This window comes from Vanellus vanellus (genome assembly GCF_965231255.1).
Source record: "Vanellus vanellus genome assembly, chromosome: 1".
Taxonomy (NCBI): Eukaryota; Metazoa; Chordata; class Aves; order Charadriiformes; family Charadriidae; genus Vanellus; species Vanellus vanellus.
Window position 1 is genome coordinate 110,977,161 of NC_138905.1, and position 23,750 is coordinate 111,000,910.

The 23,750-nt window shown below is 41.6% G+C and overlaps 1 protein-coding gene and 1 long non-coding RNA gene across 2 annotated transcripts in view; one reads left to right on the forward strand and one right to left on the reverse strand.

Moving 5' to 3' along the window:
- The window catches only part of USP25 (ubiquitin specific peptidase 25), a 309,467-nt gene that overhangs the window by 171,090 nt on the left and 114,627 nt on the right, over window positions 1-23,750 (forward strand). The gene's annotated exons all lie outside the window — the stretch shown is intronic.
- Window positions 4,842-12,581, reverse strand: LOC309670562. Its single transcript, XR_014269017.1, has 3 exons — window positions 12,554-12,581; window positions 11,749-11,795; window positions 4,842-4,917 (listed from the first exon to the last, which is right to left on the reverse strand). It is a non-coding gene; the product is annotated as an uncharacterized lncRNA (long non-coding RNA).

Consider the following 23,750-nt stretch of genomic DNA (forward strand, 5'->3'; position numbering starts at 1 on the left):
GGTATCTCTGGGTGGATGTGCAGAGTAACCTGCTTTCAGTCTCATTTGTTGTCATGAAAACTCTCATTAGGGTTAAATTCATCCAATGAGAAAATGGAAACCTACTTTAAATTGCATCAGTCTTCTCAAATAAAATTTTAGCTGGCAACAAAATACACTACCATCCCCATCCTTCTCACTGGGTTTTCAACTCATCCAAAAATACTATCTGTACTCTAGCAGGCCTCATCTCCCCATTCAAAGTAGGAATAACAGCAATTCTTCATTGCCCCATCATTAGCTTAATATACTCATCTTATGCCCAGCTTAATATTCCATTAGGAATGGAAGGTACACCTAACTTATGCGGGCAGAAAGGAAAAAAGATCTCGAATGCTTTGAATAAACTGTAGAAAATGTATCTTGAATTTTTTGAAGCCTAGTGAAGAATAATTGTGCTGTGCTTCTAAGAGACTTTGAGACCTTTTCCCATGGATTATCTGAAGACTTGACCACTAAAAAGAAGGTAAATTAGATTACAGCATAAAGTGAAGCCTGCATTTGGTGCTTTGGGACTGCTTGTTACATAGTGCCAGAGGTTTCAACAGGAGTGAGCAAGCCATGAATCCAGCGGACAGAGTCATCCAGAGACAGCAAAGCTGATTTCTGGACTCTTTTTAAGTTTCTTAGTAAGGTTTTTCCCAGGTGAAGGATAACCACTATCCCAGCTTTGACTGCTGGTGCCCTAGAAGCACAGAAGTAACCAATCCAGAAACCATTCCCTTGCACTCTGTTTTCACCCACTGGATTGTTCCCACCGTCATCTCCTGGAATGACAGCTTTTCTACAAGCACTCCCAGACTGAGGCCTAGAAAGAGAAAAAACAATTTTCAGGATCAAGGAGAACTGGTTGTAGGACTGAGCTTCAGTGGTAGGTTTGCTAATGATGACACCTGTGTGCCTCTCATCACTCCTATCAGTCCACTCTCTCCTCAAAAACAGGACAGTCTAGTGTTGCCATTGCCTTCTTGACCTTAACTTTTGCAGATCCTTTACGTATTTGATCTAGTATCCAAAAGTTAATAAACCCTTATTTATCCCAACAGACCCATAAAGTCAGAAAAAATATATAAAGAACATAAAACTTCACACATATTAATGTAATTCCTAAAACCATGTAATGCATTATATCACAGCATTTGCAAAAATTATACAGTGATAAAGGTTATTTTATTAGTAACGCAGAATTCCTAAGTAACATGTATCATCTCTTTATTCAAATTGCCCCTTTGACCACGCTAAACAGTGTCTTTTCTTGATACTTGCAGCCTATAATTACATCTGTACACAAGCCATTTTTGGTCAGTCATGTGTGTTTTAATTGGTTTTAATCTTTCTTCATAAGGCAGTTCTAGTTCAGTTGCTCAGAGTAAGGGAAAAAAGTACTGAATGGCTTGAACATGTGCTTCTGTAGTTTGCGCTGGGAGGACTTGCTTTCTGGGGTGCCCCATCCAGTAATTTATGTGCTTCTAAAGCAGAGCTGAATTATTCCAAATTATGGTAAGTAGAACTGGGAGTAATATGGAAGATCTTCCCATGCCAGGTCTTAAGTTCTTGACTTGCAGCCCCTGCTGAGAGGACCCATAAAGGTTATAGTTACAGGAAATTTTCCTCTTGCTTTTAAGAGGAAGAAGCATGAGTTTTTTGCAAAGTAGATAGTCAAATCAGTTTGGCATTAGATCACCGGTAAACATGCTGACCAGCTTTGCGTTCATTCTTTCCTCTTGTTAGTCTGAATGTCCATAAACATTTATAATTTATTTTTTATATTGAGACTTGAGAAGGAAATGCTTTTTTTTTTGTTTTGTTTTCTCATTAAACTGCATTCCAGTCTTCATATACAATAGACTCCTGACATAGTATTATTAACAAATAATGCAATTTGGCCAAGATGAAGTATATATGATGACAAAAAATTCATACATCAGACAATTCTGACAGACTATCAAATCATAACATACATCAACCACTTGCCATATGTAAAGAAAATGAGTGCCTTATGAATGGTTTTCTAAAAGTGCATCATCAATAGGCTGATTACTCAATTATATTTTGTAAGGAAACCAGAATCACAATGTTCTAAGATCACTTGCTGACAAATGAAGCAAACCCAAAGTTCAGTCTCTGGCAACAACCAAGGAAATGTGTCCTGTCCCATCCATCCATCCCCTTCCCTGTCCCCTCTCAGTTGATGAAAATCAAACTTCTGCAGTAGGCAAGATGAATTTAATCACCACCTTTTCTGTCTTCTTTTTTCCCTTAGTTATAGGGATGCAGAACACTTAAATGGTATGAGTGCTTTGGGCGAAGTATAAATGACTTGTCTTAAAAAAAAAAAAAAAACAACAACTTAAATACATAGGTAAGGAATCTAGGCTTGAAAAGTATCTCTGCAAAATGTCAGTGTTAAAGGTTATGAGGTAGAAACTACAGAAGGTGAGGGGTTTACAAAGCAAACAATATCTCAGACTACCCCGTATGCAGTCAGTGTACAGGGGGACTTTTGATCAGTTCAAAGGTGGCTCAGTATCTTCATATAAACAACTCATTTCATTTCCAGCTAGCTGAGTGCTCCTGCTGCTGGGCACTGAAGGAATCTCAGCAAGGGCACAGATGTTGAGAACTGTGTTATGATTTAATGTCTGTACTATAAGAGAAGTTAATTTATCATATGAGAATGGATTCAGAAAAGAACTTCTTATTTCTGCTAATAAAATATCTTCTTGCTAGAAACCTAGTTTAGGTTTTTCATGCAGGCAGCAATTTTTATTAATCTCTACCATTTGACTGACACACATTTCAATTTTCAGATGATTTTTCTACAGAGCTGGAACAGTACATTAACTGAAAAATACACTCTGGAATGTAAGTGTAAAGTATGCATCCATTATGCAGCAGCATCAAGGCAGAATTAGACTGCACTTTGAGACAAGATATAGTATCTGTCGCTCCTGTGAATGAGCCTTGATTAAATTAAATTCCCTACAGGGACAAAGGTTCAAAAGTTCTTGGTTTAATAAAACATATGGCAGAAAATGTGGGAAATAGTCAAGTATGTGAAGCTTTAGCACTGTAAATGGATCGGTTTCCTAAGTATGTGCATTTTCTCGGTACATAGCTATTCCTTGTCAAAATACTTTTTTCTGAAATAACTCAGTGTTTGCACTGCTCACACAATGTGGGTGAAATATCCCACAGTGGGTACAGGTATAGCTCTGTGCACCCTTTGAAAAAGGAACAGAAGTTCCAAGAAAACATGCTACAGACTAGAAACTCTGGGGTCTTTCATTTAATTAAAATATATGAAAAAAAAAATCATATAAACTATATATTATTCATTTTGCTATTCAGTTCAACATGTTATAACTGTAACCACACTTTCAGCCTTTAGAAAGCTCTTCTGTCCTCTTTCATAGACGTTTGGAAGAAAAGCTGAAAAATTGGTAGCTTGGGAAGATGATGGGAGGCCATGATCAGATTTCAGCGTATGGTTTTTGTATAAGTATTTAATGGTGCTGAGCAAATTAAAAAAAAGTTGGACCTGGAATATATGAAAAACATGGAGGATGACCTACTGCTCAGAGACAGTACTGACAGTCATACATAAATAGTTGGATGCATAAACTGAATGAGATGACAGAGGTCTCGGGTTTCAACCATCTTACCTGAAACTGTGGCCAATTGTAGTGCATGTTGTTGCATTTTTCCTGATTTTCCCATGCTGAAGACTCAAATTGTTCGATAATGCCTTCTGGGATAAAAACTAATCTTTATGCAATTGTTTTAATTAAAGAAATAACACTGCAAGCTATGCACAGTTCTCATGGACTGCTTCTTGAACATGTTCATATATTTGAATTTAGAGTAAAGTGGTTTAAGCAAAAATAAAAAAAGCAGTTTATTTCTCATTCTTGTCAAGAGACAACAACAAAAAAACCCCAAAAAACCACAGAACAACAACAATGATGACAAAGAAACAAGATCCTTCCACAGGCTTGCATTGAGACAGAACACCACCAAACAGAAGAACTGAGTGGATTTTATACACCTTTTTAAAGTACATTTTCATAATTCTTTTTCCTTTCCATGAACACAAGAGTGCAACTTCAAAGGAAAGGATAAAAACAGCAGATGCATCTTCCACAGAACAGTATAACTGATCACCATGTCCACTGTGAATACTGTCAGAATCCTGTCAGCACTTATCAGGTCTTAATTGTCCTGGCCAGCCTCATCTGGGACTCCCACCCCGACTTCCCCTGCCCTGGTTCTCTGACAGGGCTTCACAGATGGACCTCAGGTTCACGTTATCATCTTGTCTCCAATTGTGTCTTCAGCCTCATCTCCTGTCTCATCTTCTGCTACCCCTGGATGGACCTGGCCCTGGCCCTGGTTCATCCCCTCTCTGGCGTCTGGGGTTGCTGAGGGACACTGTTACCAGTCCCTGGCTCTGCAGCCCCTGCTTACGTGCTGTGTGTGAGGCTGCACTCTGCTTGGTGAAGACATTGCCTGTGCTGGGGGCACCCTTGGCTCCTGGCTCATCCTCTCTTGGGGAGCAGCCCCACTGTCACTGTTCCCTGACAAGCAGGACACCAGTCGATTGAAATTGCAGCAAGATAAATTTAGGATAACCATTAAGAAAAAACTTCCCAGCTGTAATCTGTTCTTAAAGTCCTTTCCAGTCCTGATTTCCATGAACCTGTGAGATGCCTGCAACAGCCAATGACTGAAGTTAAATTCACTGGTTATAAGGCTAAGATATTGTTTTTCCTCCTATGTGGCTCCAGGGTATATTTGCATGGCTCTTCACAATTACAGCTGACACCTCCTCTTCAAAACTCAGTAGAATTGCTGCTCTGTGACAGACCTGTAACTGATCTTATAATAAAATTGCGGTTAGATGTCAACTCTGGCACCAGCGGTGGTTCCACTAACCCAGCAGCTTCCCTTTAGCTTTTCTCATGCTGAAGGACAACTGGATCTGCAGACAATCTGCTTTTGATGCCAGTAAGTGCATCTTGAGACTTTTCTATCTGCCACGAAGGTATATTCTGTCCATCTTCAGAAAAAGTAGACTAGATGAGCCCATATGGGATTCTTAAAATATCTGTAACATTCCAGAGTAACAGATTTTGCTATTTTGCAAAATACCACTGCAAGCTTTCTTGTACAATACATTCTGTATGAGGCATGAATAAATTCTCTTGATACTGAGACGCCCAGCTGGGGTGTCTCAGGCCACAGCTTGTGTGACACAGCACCATGGCATCAACGTGACGGCTGCCTCCGGACAAACATGTTGAATTAAAATAATCATGAGCACAAACTGGAAAATAAATGAGTTAGCTTTGTATTTGCAATGGAAATCAACTGGGGCACACGAGAGCTTTTGCTTTGATGTTCTAACATATTTGTATAATCGCTGTTTTGATGTTTGCCTGAGACATGCCTCCAGATTCTTCCAGTCATGTCTTAGGAAGGTAAATGCAAAGTGTAACAGCTGCCTTTTTCTTTCTCCTCCCTCACTTGACTGTTAAGTCTTTCATCATGTATTAACACAAGGAAAGTGACCCAAAAGATATATTACTTCAATTAAAGAAGTCATGTACAGGCAATATGATGGAGTAGGAGATAAGGACTACGGGTATGGTCAGAGGAACTATGCTGGTTACAGCCGAGCTGAATCAATATTTTATTGACACCATCACCTCCCCTCCCTGAGCTGCTTGTTCGCACCTTTATCTGCTGCATCTGCCAGAGATCCCTGCCACTGGGTTTGAGTTTCGCTTGTTTGTTTCATTTTGAATAGGTTGAGTTATGTAGGCTCTAAATCAGTTCTGAGAAATGACCCAACTGAAAAACCCTCTTTATAAGAAAAGGGTTGTTTCAAGCTGGCTCAATCTATAGGTTAGAGATCAACCAGGCAAACAATTAAACGAACAGTACTGCGAGATGAAATCTCTACTGGGCTTGTGGTGTGGGTGGAGGAAGAGGACAAGGAGATAACACATTGCCCTGAAACCGCTGCCTGCAGCACAGCTCGTGCCGGGGTTCCATATGGTAAAAAGCACAAGCTAAAATACAGAAATGAGGAGGAGATTACATTTATGGCACGCTTATTAGGTGTCTTATTCTCAAATGACTGAAAGGGCTGATTAGATCAGTTTTAGGGCACTGTAAAAAAATGTGAGCTCTACTACCAGCTTGAGTTTTTTTCCCAACCAGATAGTTAAATCAGATTGTTATTAAATTAAGATTTATATGAAGTTGCTTTAGATGATGTTTATTATCAGGATTTTGATAGGTCCTGGTTTAGCCTCTCCACTGTGTAGTTACATGCTCTGATACTTGTCAAGAAAAATCCTTCTCATTTAAAAAAAAAAATCTGAAGATCCAACCCATATCTAATTATTAGGGTTCTATGCTATTCATCCTACTGCCTGCCTTCCATGTCGTTTGATTGTTTTTTCTGTAGCATTCATAAATAATTGAAACTGTTGATGACTTTCCTTAAAGTATGACACCTATCAAAGATAGAAAACAGCAAAGATAAAATAGCATAGTATAGTTTCTTATCCAAAGGAGAAATAAAAAAATTCCAATTCCTGAAGATGCATGCCCCCTAGGATAGATTTTTCATTATTATTACCTTCTTTTGTCTGCCTTCCTTTCTGTGTTTTTTTTTGGTTCTTTCTAAACAGTACTCAGGTTAAATCATTCCTGCTTCTCCAGCACATTTTGCATTTTGGCACTTGTAGTAATATAAAGTGCTGGAAGGACTTCTTGCTAAATTTTTGCCACTAAACTGAAAGTAAGAAAGGAGATTGCCTAGCCTATTTTCCTGTCAAAGCAGAAAACTCACTCTTGTAAGGTATGACTTTGGCCTTCATAAAAATGGGCATGATTCTTTTAAGTTTCCCAAGGAGGACACTTTCTTACCATTGGCCTGCTACATACACAGGTGTAGTCTTAGATTAGCTGTGAAAATTTAACCTGGCCAGCTAAACACTATGTCACTTCTTGAGAAGATCACCAGCTTAGTTGGTAAAAGAAATGCTTATGAAATGGTCTTCTGCAAGGTGTTCATCTAAGACTTGCACTCCAGTTTAACTTCCAAAAAAAAAAAAAAAATAGCACCGGCAGAATGAGTGCAGCTTTTATTAGTTGCTACCATCTCAGAAGAGAGGGTTACAAAGCTATTGAATAAGATTGGGCACACCTGCAAGCTGTCTGTAATACTGTAAGTTAGGGATAAAAAACTGAATCCAGGTGGAGGTCATTACATGTAGGTCAATGAGAGAAAGAGGACCTGGACTTTCTATGCTAACGCTATGGGTACGGTTTTAGAAGAAAGGGCCCTCTTCTGGCACGAAAGAGGTCTAGCATTATGAAAGGCAATCTTTTCTGGTCAGAAAGCTGCAAGTTGATAGACAGTGTAATTGGCCTGTGAGCGGGCAGGCAACCTCACTCCACTGTCCTAAGACATATGACTCAGGAGGCGATGTGGGGTAGTTTTTTTTGTTTGTTTTGGTTTGTTTTATCAGCACCAATGGTGAGATCACTGTTGAATGCCATGTCCAACTCTGACATCAGTGCTTCAGAAAAGATGCTGAAAAATTTGGAAGTGCCTCAGAGAAGAGCCTTGAGAATGACTACAGATCTGGAAAGGTCCAAGAAAGAACAAAAAACTATATCAGTGAGTATACACTGAGCTTGCACAGAGAAAACTTTGCTGAAGTTGTATACAGATAAACAAAACCAAAGATTTGTTTTGCTTGTCTTTACAGGAAGAAAATCAGCTTACTCAGAATTTCCCATACCAAGCAAAAAAATCAGTCTTTTTCAGTACCTGCTGTTACCTCAAATGGAAACTGGGTTTGTGAAGAAATAACTGGGGTGCGACCCAGAAGATCAAAGGCCGGGGCTGCATTGCCGTGTGAATGGCTGGCTCGGGGCAGCTCATGCAGGTCACTGACCAGGTACAGCAGGACACCCAGGGCTTGCCTCGGTGCTGCAATACTGAAGGCAGAACTTCTGTCCCTAACACCTGGTACCAGGGCCACAGCTGGACACTGGTGTAGTGGGCGACCCTAGACTGCTCCAGCCACAAGAAAAGGTTTCATCTCTGTCTTTATTGCCCTCTTCCTCACCCTTCCTTGTCCCATTACTGGCAGTGCTTGTCCCCACTTGCTGAGCTGGCAAGAAGCTGCAGCATGGCAGGAGGATCATTAGTATTGGCAGTGACATGTCAGGGTTCCTCTCAGGTGTTCATGTCAGTGTTCCTCTCAGGCTTGGGACGTTTTCACCTGAAATGGGCTGATCAACGGTCACATTTGCCCTCAGGATCTGTAAGGCTGGTCGTAAATCTGTAAATCTTATTTGACTTAGGAAAGCCTTAAATCTGTGGCAGGAAGTATCTCCTTCACCTCTGGAACACATGGATTGACTTAGTGGAATTAACTATAAACATATTTGAGTCTAAAGGGTCTCAATTTCCTGGAAAACACTACAGCGGGTGACAGGTAGGTGAATGCTTCCCCCAAAACCCCAACCACATGCTTGGCTGAATCAGCAGCGACTCTCCTGTATGTGTGTTATGGTTTGAGAAACCCACAACAATTTACTGTCATTTAGACAATTATTCTATCACCCAATGACCCCCTCCCCACCTGGGAGGGGGAACTGAGGGGAAAAAACAAGGAAGCCTAGGGGTTTAACAGAATAAGACTAGATAATTGACATTATTAACACTAAAGGACCAATATTCATCCCAATACCAATATAAAATATACAAGGATCATACATAGCTGATTACACCAGTAGGAAGCTGTGCTCTCCCAGCAGAGGACAGCAAATGTGAGACACTGCCAGCGCTACGGTTTTGGGAGGAAGGGGAGGGCTCAGGGGTCTGGCACTGGGGCAGGAAGTTAAGATCAGTACCATCAAAGAAGTGAAATTACTCCTCAGCAAACTTTCTCACTTATATTGAACGTGCCATTCATGGTATGAAATAACCCTGTTGGCCAGCTTGGGTCAAGCGCTCAGGTCTCGCTGCTCCTCATCCCTGCACCTGGAAAGCTAGAAAACACCAAGACCTTGAATATTTTCACAAATTCAGACACTGGAGTCTTCTAAAAGTACAGTTTTCCCAAGCATTAGAAGAGAAATTAGTCCTGTGTCCCTCAAACCAGGTCTATGTGTGTGCCTTAAATTGCACTGACCCGGCTGGAAGCGTAAAGGTACCAAGACAGCCTGCCATTTTCCCAAGTTGTCTCCCTACTACCTGAAAAACGGTGTAACATCACTCTAGTAACCTGACTGTGACTGAATTGCCTCATGGCGCTCGCCAAATACGGCCGTTTCCCATGGCCCCACCTGCTGACAGCCGGGGCTGGGCCCTACCCTTAACCGGGCAGGCGGCGGCCCGGCGGGACGCCTCGGGGAAGAAGGAGCAGCCGGAGGGCGGTGGGGACGCCGGGGAGCCGCGCGGTGCCCCCTGCCAGTGCCGTTACCCCACAACGGCTGCAAGCGCGGCCGTTAACCGCCCGGCACCGCCCCGCCTCTGAGGCACGGGGGGGGCCCCTCAGCCTCCGGCAGCGCCACCCGCCGATCCGCCTCCGTTCGGCTCGGCCAAGCCCGGCCGCCGGCGGGGCGGTGCCCGCGGCGCGCCCAGCAGGTGGCGCCGCCGCGCCGCGGCGTGGGCTGTGGCCGGGCCGGGCCCGCGGGGCTCGCCCGCCGTACGTGACAGGAGCCGGGGAGGCCGCCGGCCGGCGCGGAGGCGTACCCGCCGGCCTGGGGAGGGGGGAGTAAGGGCCCAGCTTCCCGCTCGCCGGGGCTGACGGGCGGTAGCAGCCCGCTCTGGAGGGTGGGAGGTGGCAGGGCGGCGCGGGGCCGGGCTGGGGCCGTGGCTGTGCCTGCCCGCGGTTCGAGACCGGGAGTGGAGAGTGGAAGCAGCCGCGCCGTGATGTGGTGCCTGTGGAGAGTTACTGAGTGGGAGGCAAACGCGGCCTGTCCGCACACCTCCACCCCAACCCCCTCCGCTGCCTTCTCTGCGAGGCTGCCGAGCTCAGCAATGGGGTGTGCGTTCTGAATTGAGTGCAATTAAAAATTAATGAAGTTAGGTCTAATGAAGAACACCTATTTTAGAGCCTTCGATGTGACCCTGTAGGAGACCATGCAGATTTCTGAAGGCTACAGAGATCTCGGCGAGAGTTGGCAGAGAAGAAATCACAATGAGTTTTGACAGAAACCTTCCCAGCCCAACAAATAACCTCGAACAGAATAAAACAAAATCCAAATCCACCACCAATAAAATAAATCGACAAAATCCCCCCAAGCTTCCCAAATTTAGCTGGTTTGTACTTGCTGCGAAGCCCAAGGTTTGACCTGAAAAAGAATGGAGGTGACCCTGGGTAGAACATGGCCAGAGGTGGGAACGTGGCCTGGGCAGTGTCCACAGTCCTGGGGGAGGAAATCAAACGCTCGGACCTGGAGCAGTATGTAAGGGAGGCAGACACACTGTTGGCCTCCTTTTCTGGAGGAGCCGCACTGTTCCATCCATGCTTTGCCTCCGGTCTCACAAACACTGGCTAGGGTATGGCATCCCTGTGGCTGGACGCCACTGTGGCCCTGCCTGGGGGAAGCAGAGTTGCCGGGGTTAGCCGGTTCGTATGGCTGTGGAAAGGTTCAGGCCAGGGACAGTTTTATTCTCTGCAGAAAGAGAAGCAGGTTTTTGGCCTGCTGGTGAAGGAAATGAATGAAAATTTGACTGTATGGAATAACAAGGAAAATGGACCTTCTGGCATCTGGGTGGTCAACAGAGATGACAGAGCACTATTCTGGCCAGATTATAATCTGTTATCTTTTGGATATCAAAGCTGTGGAAATAAAAATCGCAAAAATGTAGATTGTTGTTCTGATTTAAGCTTTAGTCAGATGGTTATTGACCTATAATTATCTTCTTTTTTAAAATTATTCAAATGATTGAAGACGTCAGATTTGTGAGGCAATGCTCTGGTAATGCCGTATGCACTTACGCTATGGTGCTATTAGAATACTGCCTCAGGGAGTTGCCAATGTAGAGATCTAGCTTGTGCAAACTCTTCACATTACTGTATTTAGCTGGATTAGGTCCTTTAAACAAATCTCCTCAGGCTCAAGTTTTAAATGAAGATACTGAGTAGTCCCGCTCAAGTTGGGGAAATTGAAAATTTGGTATGGAAGTTAACTATTGAATCAGGACCAGCACATATGTTCAACCTGTTTGGAGCATTTCGTCTTTTGAATGTGGGTGGAAACCACCTGTACCTATTTTACCTTCTTTGGGTTTTCCCAATATGCCTGTAACTACAGCATGACTGGTCAGCCTGCCAAAATGCATGAAGAAAATCATAAAGCTGCTACCACATGACACAGTTCTCCTTCAGCTTGAACTTAGATATCTGTTGGCCGTAGCAAAGTTCTGCTCAATGTAACTGAAAGTCTGAAAGGGACATAAATATTAACAATTTATTATTAATCTGTTATTGATTGCGAGGAAAGTAAGCTGTCTAAAAATGAAGGCAAGCCATGGTGCTTGTCTCAAGGATTTTATTAGTCAAGCTGAGATAAGCAGCAAAGCACTTTGAAAGTTAATTATGGACCATATGATGACAGCAACAGGGGAAATGTGGTAATCATGTAATCACCGTAGAAGCTTTATAGACTTACCTTTTCTAAGGTATATATTTAAAAGATGAAGGGAGATACTGCAAAACCTATAAAGTGGTGAGAGAGAACGCATGAAGAAACACCTAATGAGCATCTAGAAGTGACTCTTGAGTCGGTGAAATACTGTTATGCTCATCTAGGTAGGGACATTTCATTTTAGCATCTAAAGGAATTCAGGTGTCAGAACCAGTTTATGAGATACCAATTAAAAAACTAAACCAAAGCATTCACACTTTCTGTTGTTAAGGAGAATGTATGCTGATTTTTAGTAACAATTAAAAATTATCCTATGATTTTGATGGCTTATAGATGATTCTAGCCCCTTATTGCTGACTACAAATATGAATTCAGACGATAATTTTAAAGTCAGTTTTCCTATGATGAGGGAAGTCTTGTCAGATGTTAGATGGAGCCTGACTAATTAAGAAAGGGCTTTCAGGCTCTGCTAGAAGATCAGAGATTATTCTTGATTTGCATCTTAATAAGAAATCATTGGTGGTGTAATGAGTTCCTTTGATTATTAAAATATGACATGAATATTGAAACCTTTTACAGGTAAGGACATGTTGATATGAAAGCGGCAGAGACAAAAAAGTCATTACACTTTTTTCTTTTTTTAGTGTTTCCATTTCATACCATCTCAGCAAATTAAATTAAGGGACTCCAGCATTCTTATTAAATTCACTGATTGGGAGCTGAGAAACATTATTAAGTGATTGCATTTGCTGCTTAAAATGTGGCAAGAAGCAAAGATGTGTAAGACACAAGTAAAGAGCAATTTTAGGCCTGGTATTTTCAAGCTCACCTTTTATATACTGTGTTTTATATGTCAGTCCCTCTTCATGTTCTTATTGTCACCTGCAGAAGAGAAGGAGACACATTCAGTAGAGGCAGAGTGGAATAAATAATAAAAAAAACAAAACTCAAATGTAGGGGGAAACAGGCTAATAATGAGGTTTTATATAATGTTCTTTATCTAGAGTACTTCTTAAAGCTGAAGTTAACGGTAACTGTAAGCTAGCTGCTATTTCCTTCACTTAGAAATCACTAAACTGAAGCACTATTAGTTGTCAGCCAGAGTATGCCATTAAAAAAAAAAAAAATCTGTCACTGAGGCCCTATGCATGTATTATGTACTGCGGGTAATGTTAGTAAGAGGTTAGTCATACCGTAATCTCACATGATGTAATTAATACAGAGTAAATGACTCTGAAACTTAACACCAGCCAGAGCGTAGTAATTGTGGAATTGTCCCAAATCTCAAAGAATGTGTGAGGAGATGGTGTTAATAGCCTAATTATGTAGCAGCAAGGGTTTAAATATAGAATTTGAGGCATATAATTTGATTCCTCAAGGGGCAACTAATTTGACAGCAAGCACCTCATAGTGGAAGCTGACTTTTTGGAAGAGCTATGGAACTGGCCAGGTTTTATTTCAGGGAGCATATGAGACCTGTTGGATACTGCAAGTATTCATGTCGGATCTGCAGTACCCTGAGAGCATTTCCAGGCATCCTGATACACCAGGATGCCTCTACTCCTGCTCTTGCTTTATTTTCGGGTTTAGTGTTTTAGGAACAATTTCTACCTTGTTTATATCACCTTGTTTATATCACCACTGCATCTACAGCCTATAGCATGATGGTCACACTTCTTTTGATGCAGGCGTCACAGACTTGCTCTTTAGAAATCTCACATATCAGAAGATTCTATTTCAGAGGAATGGCAGGTACTCAGCACTTGCAAAAATCATATCCAAGACCTGCGTTGACCTTATGTGAGGTACGTCAAATGACCTGTGTTAGAAGAATAGTAAGCAGTAGTTGTGTGCCCAGTATTAACTGCACAAGAAAAACTGCTATCATACTGGTGCACAGAAGGAATCTCAGAAGATCACATTATCACAGAATCATGGAGTTTCAGAGTTGGAAGGGACCTCTAGAGATCATCTAGTCCAACTCCCCTGCCAAAGCACGATTGCCCAGAGCACATTACTCAGGACTGCATCCAGGCGGGTCTTGAAAATCTCCAGGGAAGGGGACTCCACAACCTCCCTGGGCAGCCTGTGCCAGTGCTCTGTCACCCTCACCGTTTTTAAACATTTCAAAAATGTTTATGTTTCATAAAATTTTCTTTCCCAGTTATTGATAATGTCCAATTTTGAAGGTTGTCATTTTTAGAATATAATTTGTGTTCAATAGCACTGCCTTAGTTCTTGCCAGAGTCTTAGAGTACAGTTGTGCTTAATGCTATAGAATCACGACAACGTGACAATTATTCTTTCAGAGAAAGTTTAGATATAGTTGGGCTGGACAGATGGAAGAAAATTTTAGATACCGCATGACTTGCAAATGGTTCTAAGTTCTCTTAGATTTAGAAAAAAAATATGATCTGATAGCTACACAATAAACTAAATTATTCTAATACCAGGAATGAATCAGAAATAATTTCAAAATATAAGGAGGCTGTATATATGCAAATACCATACAAGAAATTTCATAACAATCCCTTCAAAAAATGTAGTTCACAACTTGAAAGACTGAATAATCGGATTTCCTTAGAAGTGTATGTCAAATCATAGAATCATAGAATGGTTAGAGTTGAAAGGGACCTTAAAGATCATCCTGTTCCAACCCCCCTGCCACAGGCCGGGACACCTCCCACCAGACCAGGTTGCTCAAAGCCCCATCCAGCCTGGCCTTGAACACTTCCAGGGATGGCGCATCCACAACTTCCCTGGACAACCTGTTCCAGTGCCTCACCACTCTCACAGTAAAGAATTTCTTCCTAATACCTAAATCTTTCAGTTTAAAACCATTACCCCTTGTTCTATCTCTACACTCCCTGATAAAAGAGTCCCTCTCCACCTTTCCTGTATGCCCCCTTTAGGTACTGGAAGGCTGCAATAGGGTCTCCCCAGAGCCTTCTCTTCTCCAGGCTGAACAATCCCAACTCTCTCAGCCTGTCCAGCCCGCTGATCATCTTCATGGCGCACCTCTGGACTTGATCCAACAGGTCCATGTCCTTCTTACATTGAGGTCTCCAGAGCTGGACGCAATATTGCAGGTGTGGCCTCACGAGAGTGGAGTAGAGGGGCAGATCACCTCCCTTGACCTGCTGGTCACACTTCTTTTGATGCAGCCCAGGATACAGTTGGCCTTCTGGGCTGCGATCGCACACTGCTGGCTCATGTTGAGCTTCTTATTCACCAACAGCCCTAAGTCCTTCTTCTCAGGGCTGCTCTCAATCCATTCTCCACCCAGCTTGTGTTTGTGCTTGGGATTGCCCTGATGCATGTGCACTTGGCCTTATTGAACTTCATGATGTTCACACAGGCCCACTTCTCAAGCCTATCCACGTCCCTCTGGATGGCATCCCTTCCCTCCAGCGTGTCAACCACACCACCCAGCTTGGTGTTGTTGGTAAATTTGCCAAGGGTTTACTCAATCCCACCATCCATGTCACCAGCAAAGATGTTAAATAGTACTGGTCCCACTACCGACCCCTGAGGAACACCACTCATCACTGCTCACCACTTGGACATTGAGCTGTTGACTGCAACTCTTTGAGTTCAGCCATCCAGCCGATTCCTTATCCACCAAGTGGTCCATCTGTCAAATCCACGTCTCTCCAACTTAGAGACAATGATGTCATGCAGGATGGTGTCAAATGCTTTGCACAAGTCCAGGTAGATGACGTCAGTTGCTCTTCCCTTATCTACCGATGCTGTAACACCATCAAAGGCCACCAAATTTGTCAGGCATGATTTGCCCTTAGTGAAACCATGTTGGCTGTCACCAATTACCTACTTATTTTCCATGTGCCTTAGCAGAGTTTCCAGGAGAATCTGCTCCATGATCTTGCCAGGCACAGAGGTGAGACTGACTGGCCTGTAGTTCCCTGGGTCTTCCTTTTTCTCCCTTTTTAAATGCTTCTTGATTTGTATCAATTGATACCTCCTAATTTGAGGGACCTTTTCAAGTCTGGACTAACTGTTTTCTTTTTAAAATGAGAGAGAACGTGCAGGAGTTGTCACTGTGAAGATGCATTACCATCTCAATACCTGTTTTTAAAAAAAATTGTTTAGAAATAATAAACGAATTATCAATACTTGAACTAGCTTTAATTTAGCCACTGAGGTAGCAGAAGTGGCAATACGAGTTTGATATGGAGTAATTGACTCTCAGCATGTAAGCTGGTTAACACTCCGTTCCTTGCTGCCATGGATAGACTTCTAATATAAACTTCTAATACTTGACCAGCCAGCTTAAAATTAACTCTTTCCAGTGTTGCACTAGCTACATTGTCTTTGTGTGATAACTGCTGTGACTTGGTGGCCTAAACTGGTTTCTGAATCCTCTTTTTTTCCTTCTCCCTCATTCCAAAATACACACTCATTCATATAATAAGACCTATTTTTCTTTTAGGAGTGTAGAATTTAATTTCTGTAGTCCACGTCCATCTGGTATGAAAGTTCAATTCCCATAAGTTACTCCCCACCTTCCTTTCAGCTGACTGGAAGAGAGATTCAGATGTTTCATCCTTGAGATCACCATCTTGAGCCTCAACATTGTGAAGATATCTAGAAACAGCAGATGGATTTCTAACTGTACCAGATGAAGCAGAACAAGTTAAGTATGGTGCCAAGGTAGATAACCTGTTTTAAGACATTTATTTTAAGTCAAATGACCCTTAACATTATACTCAAGTAATATTCATTCCTCAGTTATCACTGTCGAGTGTTACCATACTGCAGTATGTAGTGGTTCCTATTCCATATGCTTAGAAAATAGGTCCAAAGACAGACATTCACATGAAAAATATCCAGATTTTTATTGCTGTGCCGTCTGTGCTGAATAATTCTGCAGTTTCTGGTTTATATTAAGAGCATCATCAAAACTGATGGCAAAGAGGGGGGAAATAATAACAGATTCATTCAAAAGACCATACCTGGAATATTGTGTCCAGCTCTGGTACCCCCAACATAAGAAGGAAATGGACCTATTGGTTCGAGTCCAGAGGAGGGTCATGAAGATAATCAGCGGGCTGGAGCACCTCTCCTATGAGGACAGGCTGAGAGAGTTGGGGTTGTTCAGCCTGGAGAAGAGAAGGCTCTGGGGAGACCCTATTGCAGCCTTCCAGTACCTAAAGGGGGCATACAGGAAAGGTGGAGAGGGACTCTTTTATCAGGGAGTGTAGAGATAGAACAAGGGGTAATGGTTTTAAACTGAAAGAGGGTAGATTTAGATATTAGGAAGAAATTCTTTACTGTGAGAGTGGTGAGGCACTGGAACAGGTTGTCCAGAGAAGTTGTGGATGCGCCATCCCTGGAAGTGTTCAAGGCCAGGCTGGATGGGGCTTTGAGCAACCTGGTCTAGTGGGAGGTGTCCCGGCCTGTGGCAGGGGGTTTGGAACAGGATGATCTTTAAGGTCCCTTCCAACCCAAACCATTCTATGATTATATAAAAATGCTTCCTGCAATAGCTGAGATCTATAGATTTGTCAGATAATATGTAATTAAACATTAGGCTTAAGGAAAGATAAGATTTTGAGCAATGTATATATGGAAGGGCACACTAAAGTTTTGGCTGAGAAGTGAATGGACCAATCTTAACCGTACTATTCAGGTAGCATGATACCTGTCATATTCTCTCAGTGCTTGCCCCTGCTGTTTTTAAATTCTTTATACATCATTTTCCTTTTGCTTTCTATAGGAGTGAGGGGGAAACTGCATGTATGTACCTTGTGTGTATGTCTAGAACAGCTTAGTAGAAACCTTAATCAAAAATTTTACTGAGAGATTTCTACTGTCTTTTCAATGTAATGAGATTTGTATTCATCCTGTCTTGTAGAAGAGGCTTCCTTCATATGAATCCAATTCTTGAAAAAGGTCCATTTCCTGTCACAGTCCTTCCTCTAGGAAGGACGCCATAATATATCTGTAGTTTTCTCTGAATTAAAAAAACAGTTTACAGACACAGAACTGCAGCTATTTATAAAGACCTGAAATAATTCTCTATGTGTTTGGGAAGGGAAGGCTAAATCTTAAATAATTTTGTATATACAATGATTATTTTTAGTTTCAGCAAAGGGGAAATAAGGAATTGCATAAGACTGAATTATACCTATTAATTATATTTCTGAAAATAAGTAACAAAATTGAATTGCTGTTTAAGAAATTCTTATGGCAATTTGAAATGTCTGCTGTGCTCTCTGAAGTATTTTTTCTGTAGGTGCGTTACAGTAGTGGAGAAATGACTTCTAAAAAAAAAAAAAAATTACTAGGACATTCATATTTCATTCCTTCAACGTGTTTATTGAAGTACATAGGTCTGTATTCTGTTTGCTGAAGATGTTGGTTTAGGTCTCTGACCTACTCCCCCCAGTATTTGCCCTGGCAGGTGCTGCCTGTTCTAGCTATAACCCCGCAGTCATGATCCTGGCAAGTGGCATCCATCAGCACAAGTCCTTGGAAATAAGCTGCTAAGTCTCTTCCTAGAGCTGCGTGACAGGTGGGCTCTTAGAGGAGCCACACTTGGTGTCACCTGCAAGTACAGGACGTGTAGAGGCTTATGGGATCGTCGGTGTGTAATCAAGGGTAGTACCAAGTTCCCGGCACAGGGGAAAGAGATTCTCACGGAGAGGCTACCTCATGTTGTTTAACAGCCCGGAGAGTATCTTGCTTGGTTGTGGGTCTTTTGCACTCAGAGGTGGGAATTTGGATTTCTAGGTTGTTAATGATAATGCTAATTATACAAGAAGATACTCAGAAGTTAGAATGCTAGGTTTCAGCTTTTTTTATGATTTTTTTTTCCATAAATACTGAATGGCTATGATGTTATGTTGCTGAAAAAACATTACTAGTGTATTCACTGCTTTAAAGATGAACCTGAACTATCTGGGGATGAATCGCCCAGGCTGAATTGTGTGAAGCCAGAACACGCAATATCTCTTTATGTCTACCTGAAGGCAGATACTAACTCCAGACAGTTCCAGGCACCTGGTTTCAGTGTTGTGAACTAGACAGATAATCTCTTACAGTTCCTAGTTGTCATGGTTTAACCCCAGCCACCAAGTAAACACCATGCAGCCACTCACTCACTCCTCCCCCGCTGCCTCCAGTGGGATGGGGAGAAGAATTGAAAATAAAAAAAAAGGTAAAACTCTTGAGTTGAGATAAAGATAGTGCAATAGGAAAGCAAAGGAAGAGGAAAAAATAATAATAATAATAAACTATACAATAGAATATAACACAGAATATAAAGTAGAATATAGAATATATTGCACAATGCAATTGCTCACCAATTGCTGACCAATGCCCAGCCTGTCCCCGAGCAGCGATCCTGGATCCCTGCTTCCTGGCCAACTCCCATTTATATACTGAGCATGACATCTATGGTATGGAATATTCCTTTTGCTGGCTTGGGTCAGTTGTTCTGTCTATGCTCCCTCTCAACTTCTATGGGAAGCTGAAAAAGTCCTTGACTGCTTAGGAACAACTGAAAACATTAGTGTATTATCAACATTATTCTCATCCAAAATCCAGAACATAGCACTATACCAGCTGCTAGTGAGAAAATTAACTCTGTCCCAGACGCAACCAGGACACTAGTAAAGAGCTTGGTGCTCTGGAATAGAGAGACTTGTGCTCCTGCTGAAGTCTCTCTTGTCACTCTGTAGCAGTATCTAGCTGCGTAGATACCATTTCTGGAGCATGAGTGATGTACACCTTTCTTAAGAAACCTTGACATAACTCCACAATTTAAAAAACAAAGGGAATGCATTTATAAAAAAATTCAAAACTCTTGCATTTGATGTATTATTCTATGCTAAACTGTATCTTTAAATAAATATTACAGAGGTAAATACTGTCGTCTGTCTCAATTTTAACACCATGGTTACAGAGGAACCTGTCAACTGACGTTCTCTGCCCTCTCTCCCTTTCTAATTTTGCAAAAGCATTCATTCTGGGAGAGGGAGGGGACAGAAGAGAAAATGGCAAAAGAGACATGATTTATCATTGGAATAATCTCCCCAGGGAAGTGGTGGATTACCCATCATTGGACACTTTTAAGATTCAGCCTGACAGTGCTGGGCCATCTTGTCTACACTGCTCTTTTGCCAAGAAAGATTGGATCAGATGATCCTTGAGGTCCCTCCAACCTGGTACTCATTCTATGATTCCATGATTCTGTGATTCTGCCTGCAATGTCTGACTGCTGGGAAATAAATATATCCCATTGATTTCTCTATATGCCATATTTCAGCAAGCAAGTAATGTTTTTCAGGTGACTACTTTTTTTTCTGTGTAAAGTGTTAATTAAGAAAGTTGTTGTACAAGCAGCGAAGGCCCAGCCTTGCCGTTGCCCTTTGCTCACAGGGGAGTTTTTACAGACGGCAAGATTAGACACGGCTGATCTCAAATCTTGACCTGCGGTGGCTCTGAGTCGTAACATCACCACCAACTTCAGAGGACAACGTGTAGAACTAGTAGGTGTCATTGACTGACTTTGCCCACGAGGAAGCTGAAGAAATTATCAGCGTGTCCAGTTCTGTTCTTCCTTATTTCATTTGTAGGGGCTTTCTCCGCAGTCTTCTGTTATAACCTTGAATCCTGCTGTAGTGTCTGAGAAAGCTGTAACGTATACTGTGTGTTTCATATTAAAATTGTCTAGCTGCTTCTAATTACAATAGCTCCTTGTTCTCCTGCCAAGAAAATAGCATCATCAGCTACTTGGATTATACAGAATATTACAGAATAAAGGCAACAACAGAAATACACTGTTATTTTTCCTTCCTGATATCCTGCCTTGTGACAGGAATCCCTCCCCCTGCTAAGTTCATTGGTTAACAATAAACAAAGCTGCTCTCAACAACTGTGTGCTCTCAACTATAGCCTCTATGGAGAGTAATACAGTAGAGCCATGACTGTATTAAAAAAATGGCTTACCATGAAAGTTTCTATTTTTTTTAATAAATTTTATTTGACTTATAACCTCTGCTAAACAGAGATTATACCCTTTTCGTTCATCCGCATAGAATGGGGCATCTACAATCCCAATAATAAAGAATAGCTTACATAATTTTCTTTAAGTATTTTATTAACATGAGCAGACAAAAATATTCACTGCAAGAGATACAGTGTCACCACAAAGACTCCAGAAGTGACCAGAAGTTGTAGTTTACTCAGCCCACAGATTCTGGGCTTGTATCTTGCATTCCTATTAACAGAACATTTTGTCACTCGACGTTTTTGGAAATTATGTAAAGGTATTTCGCTGAATCTCAAACACTGATTTATCAGAAAAAAAAAATTAAAACCTTAAAAATTTGTCTGCTTTGCTCAAGGGAAATGCCTTGGGAAAAGGATAAGGACTTCACATTCCCTACCTTTAAGTGACTAATTTTGTTCAACAAAATTAAGACTTTCATTTCAAAGGACTCTCTTTGTAGTCAACAGAGAGAAACAGGATCTTCCAGGGCATTCCTGACCAGAAGTCTAACTCAGATATCCTGTGCTACCCTTCAGAGGAAGCTTGTGAGAGAGACTAGAAAATGTTTTTGATACCCTCGGCAGTGCGTGAGGGATGGGCTTGCATTGGTGGTCCAAATTTTCCAGTGCTGGAGGCTGGCTGCCAGGTCTGGGGCTCTCCTGACAGGGTGCCATGCACAGATGCAGAGAGAGGTACCAGTTTTCACCCGCTGTCATGCCCTGTCTCCTCCAGAACTGCTGCAGAAAAGGTGGTGAGTTAGGACCATCGTGTGTGCCTAGTACCTGACCTGCAGGCCACCAGTTCAGCCACCTATTCTTAGGAATATCAGTCCGCCCTTTCTCTTCCCTTACAGGTTGTCTGTCTTACCTGGCTTTTGTTTTTCAAGAATATTGTAGATGATGTATTTTGGGGCAAGGTCTTCTTGCTCATGCTTAGGCCAGGCAAATTGTATGACATTAAGTACTGACTAATACTTTTTTCCACTTATGGTTGTCAGCTGTGGGTGTATTCAGAAAGCACGGACTGTGCCTTTGCACTTGAAGAGTGGTCGCGGGAACATGTGCAAGTACCACAGGCCCTCTGACCAGCCACATGCTGTCTCCACAGCTGTCTCACAGGCTGACCACCAGCAGCCCATTAGTTGTATCAATGAGACTGGGGTTGGTCAGACATTTGAAGTTGTGGGTGCACCTTCACCCGTATCTGGGATTGTCTTTCCGACTTCACAGTTTTGGATCTACCCAAAACTGGACTTCAGAGAGGACACCAACAGACTTCAAAGATAATGTGTGCATTGACTGGTTTACTTTAGACAATCCTCTAGGTGGGCACTGACCTCCTGCATCTTTGTGCTGGACAGTCTCTGTTAAGAAGTCCTGAAACTCGCTGTCCTCTTTTGCACTGCACTGCTAGATCCTCCGATTTAGTCAGTATTAAACTTGTACTGAGAAAGAATGCTTTAAGTATCTGGATCTTGAAATTTGTTACAAGGTTCCTTAGTATTCATCCTTCTCTTCCAATAAAGTTGCTCAGCTCTCCTACAGCGATTAAGACATAAAAAACTTCCCTGAATCTGAAACTTTGCTGGCTACAAAAGTCTGAAGGCTATTAGCTTTTCTGAGTACGATGCTGGTTTGTTTGCTGTTATCGTTGTTTCTTTTTATTAGCAGATACTGTATTTTTTTCTCATTAAGCCTGGCAGCCTAATGTTTAAAGTAGGTGTGAATCCTATTTTACTTAGAGAACTTTTCATTTATTTAAGGCTATTTGAAATGACTTGTTTAATGAATGTATCACAACTTAGTTGATGACCTCATCCTCCTTCTGTGCAATTACAGTTCTGCATAACAAAGAGAGGGCCATATGTATCCAGGGGAAACTGAATCACTTAAGCAGAAAATAAAGTCTGTCAAAACACTACATAAATGCTGTACACGCATCTTTTTTAACTAAGCCTGGTAAACTGAGATATTTCCAGTCGATTCTGAAAGTTTAGTCTCTGGACCAAGTCCAAAAGTGATCCACCACTCCGCAAGGTAAAACACAAGTCACAAGTCAAGCAACTAGTCTTTTTAAGGAACAGTGAATATGTGTACATTGGTGATCGTTTTAGAGCTCCCTGCTTCGACTCATCTCATTAATATAGTTTATCAATTGAGAAATTTGCTGCTTCAAGGGCTTCACTGCCACCCTCCTCACAGAGATGGAACCTAACGCACTAAAGTATAGGCTGACATCAAAAGGGTTTGAAGTTTACAGTGCTAATCAGAGGTTTGCCTGGATCCAAGAGTAGCTCTTGCAGTACATTTGGCTTAGCGCATGCCAAAGACCTTCAATATTTCTATTTTGTAATGAGAGCTTTAAAAACATCGTCTCATAGGGAAAAGACTTGAAGGGAGGGGAAGAAGCTTCTTCACTTAGTGATTCCTTTCAGTGTTTTGCTGCTCTGCAGTGGCTCTAAACTGCTATGGATTTTAACATTTACTTGAGCACAGCTGGGCATTTTTTTTTCATGGCATTTTTCATTCAAATATGAATAGTACCAAGAATATTTTTAAAGAAATAACCACTGAAGCCATAAAAAATATCTTGAACTAAGGCTTTTCAGAATGACTGCCATCATTTTTATGCTCCTCTTCTGGGTGCACACGAGGCTGTCTAGGAACTGCAAACTTAGGGAAAGAAATAGAAGGTGTATGCCAAATACAGTAGATGGGATCTTTAGTGTAGCTTGTTCAGAGATTCTTTTTGTTAATACAGCATTATTTCTGTCAAAAATGAAATCCTTTGAAAGATATGATATGTTGATGGAAATCAGAGGAAAAGGAAAACTGGTAAAGCACTAAAAAAAAAAAAGTAGTCCAGGAAAGAACATTTTGACCAGTTTTAGAAAATTTTAAAGTGTGATTTTTTTTTTTATTTAAAACAACTCAAAGAAATTTGAACTCTGTATAAAATGTATTGTAACTACAGAAAAACAGAATTTATTAGGTTGAAATGGGAAAAACAT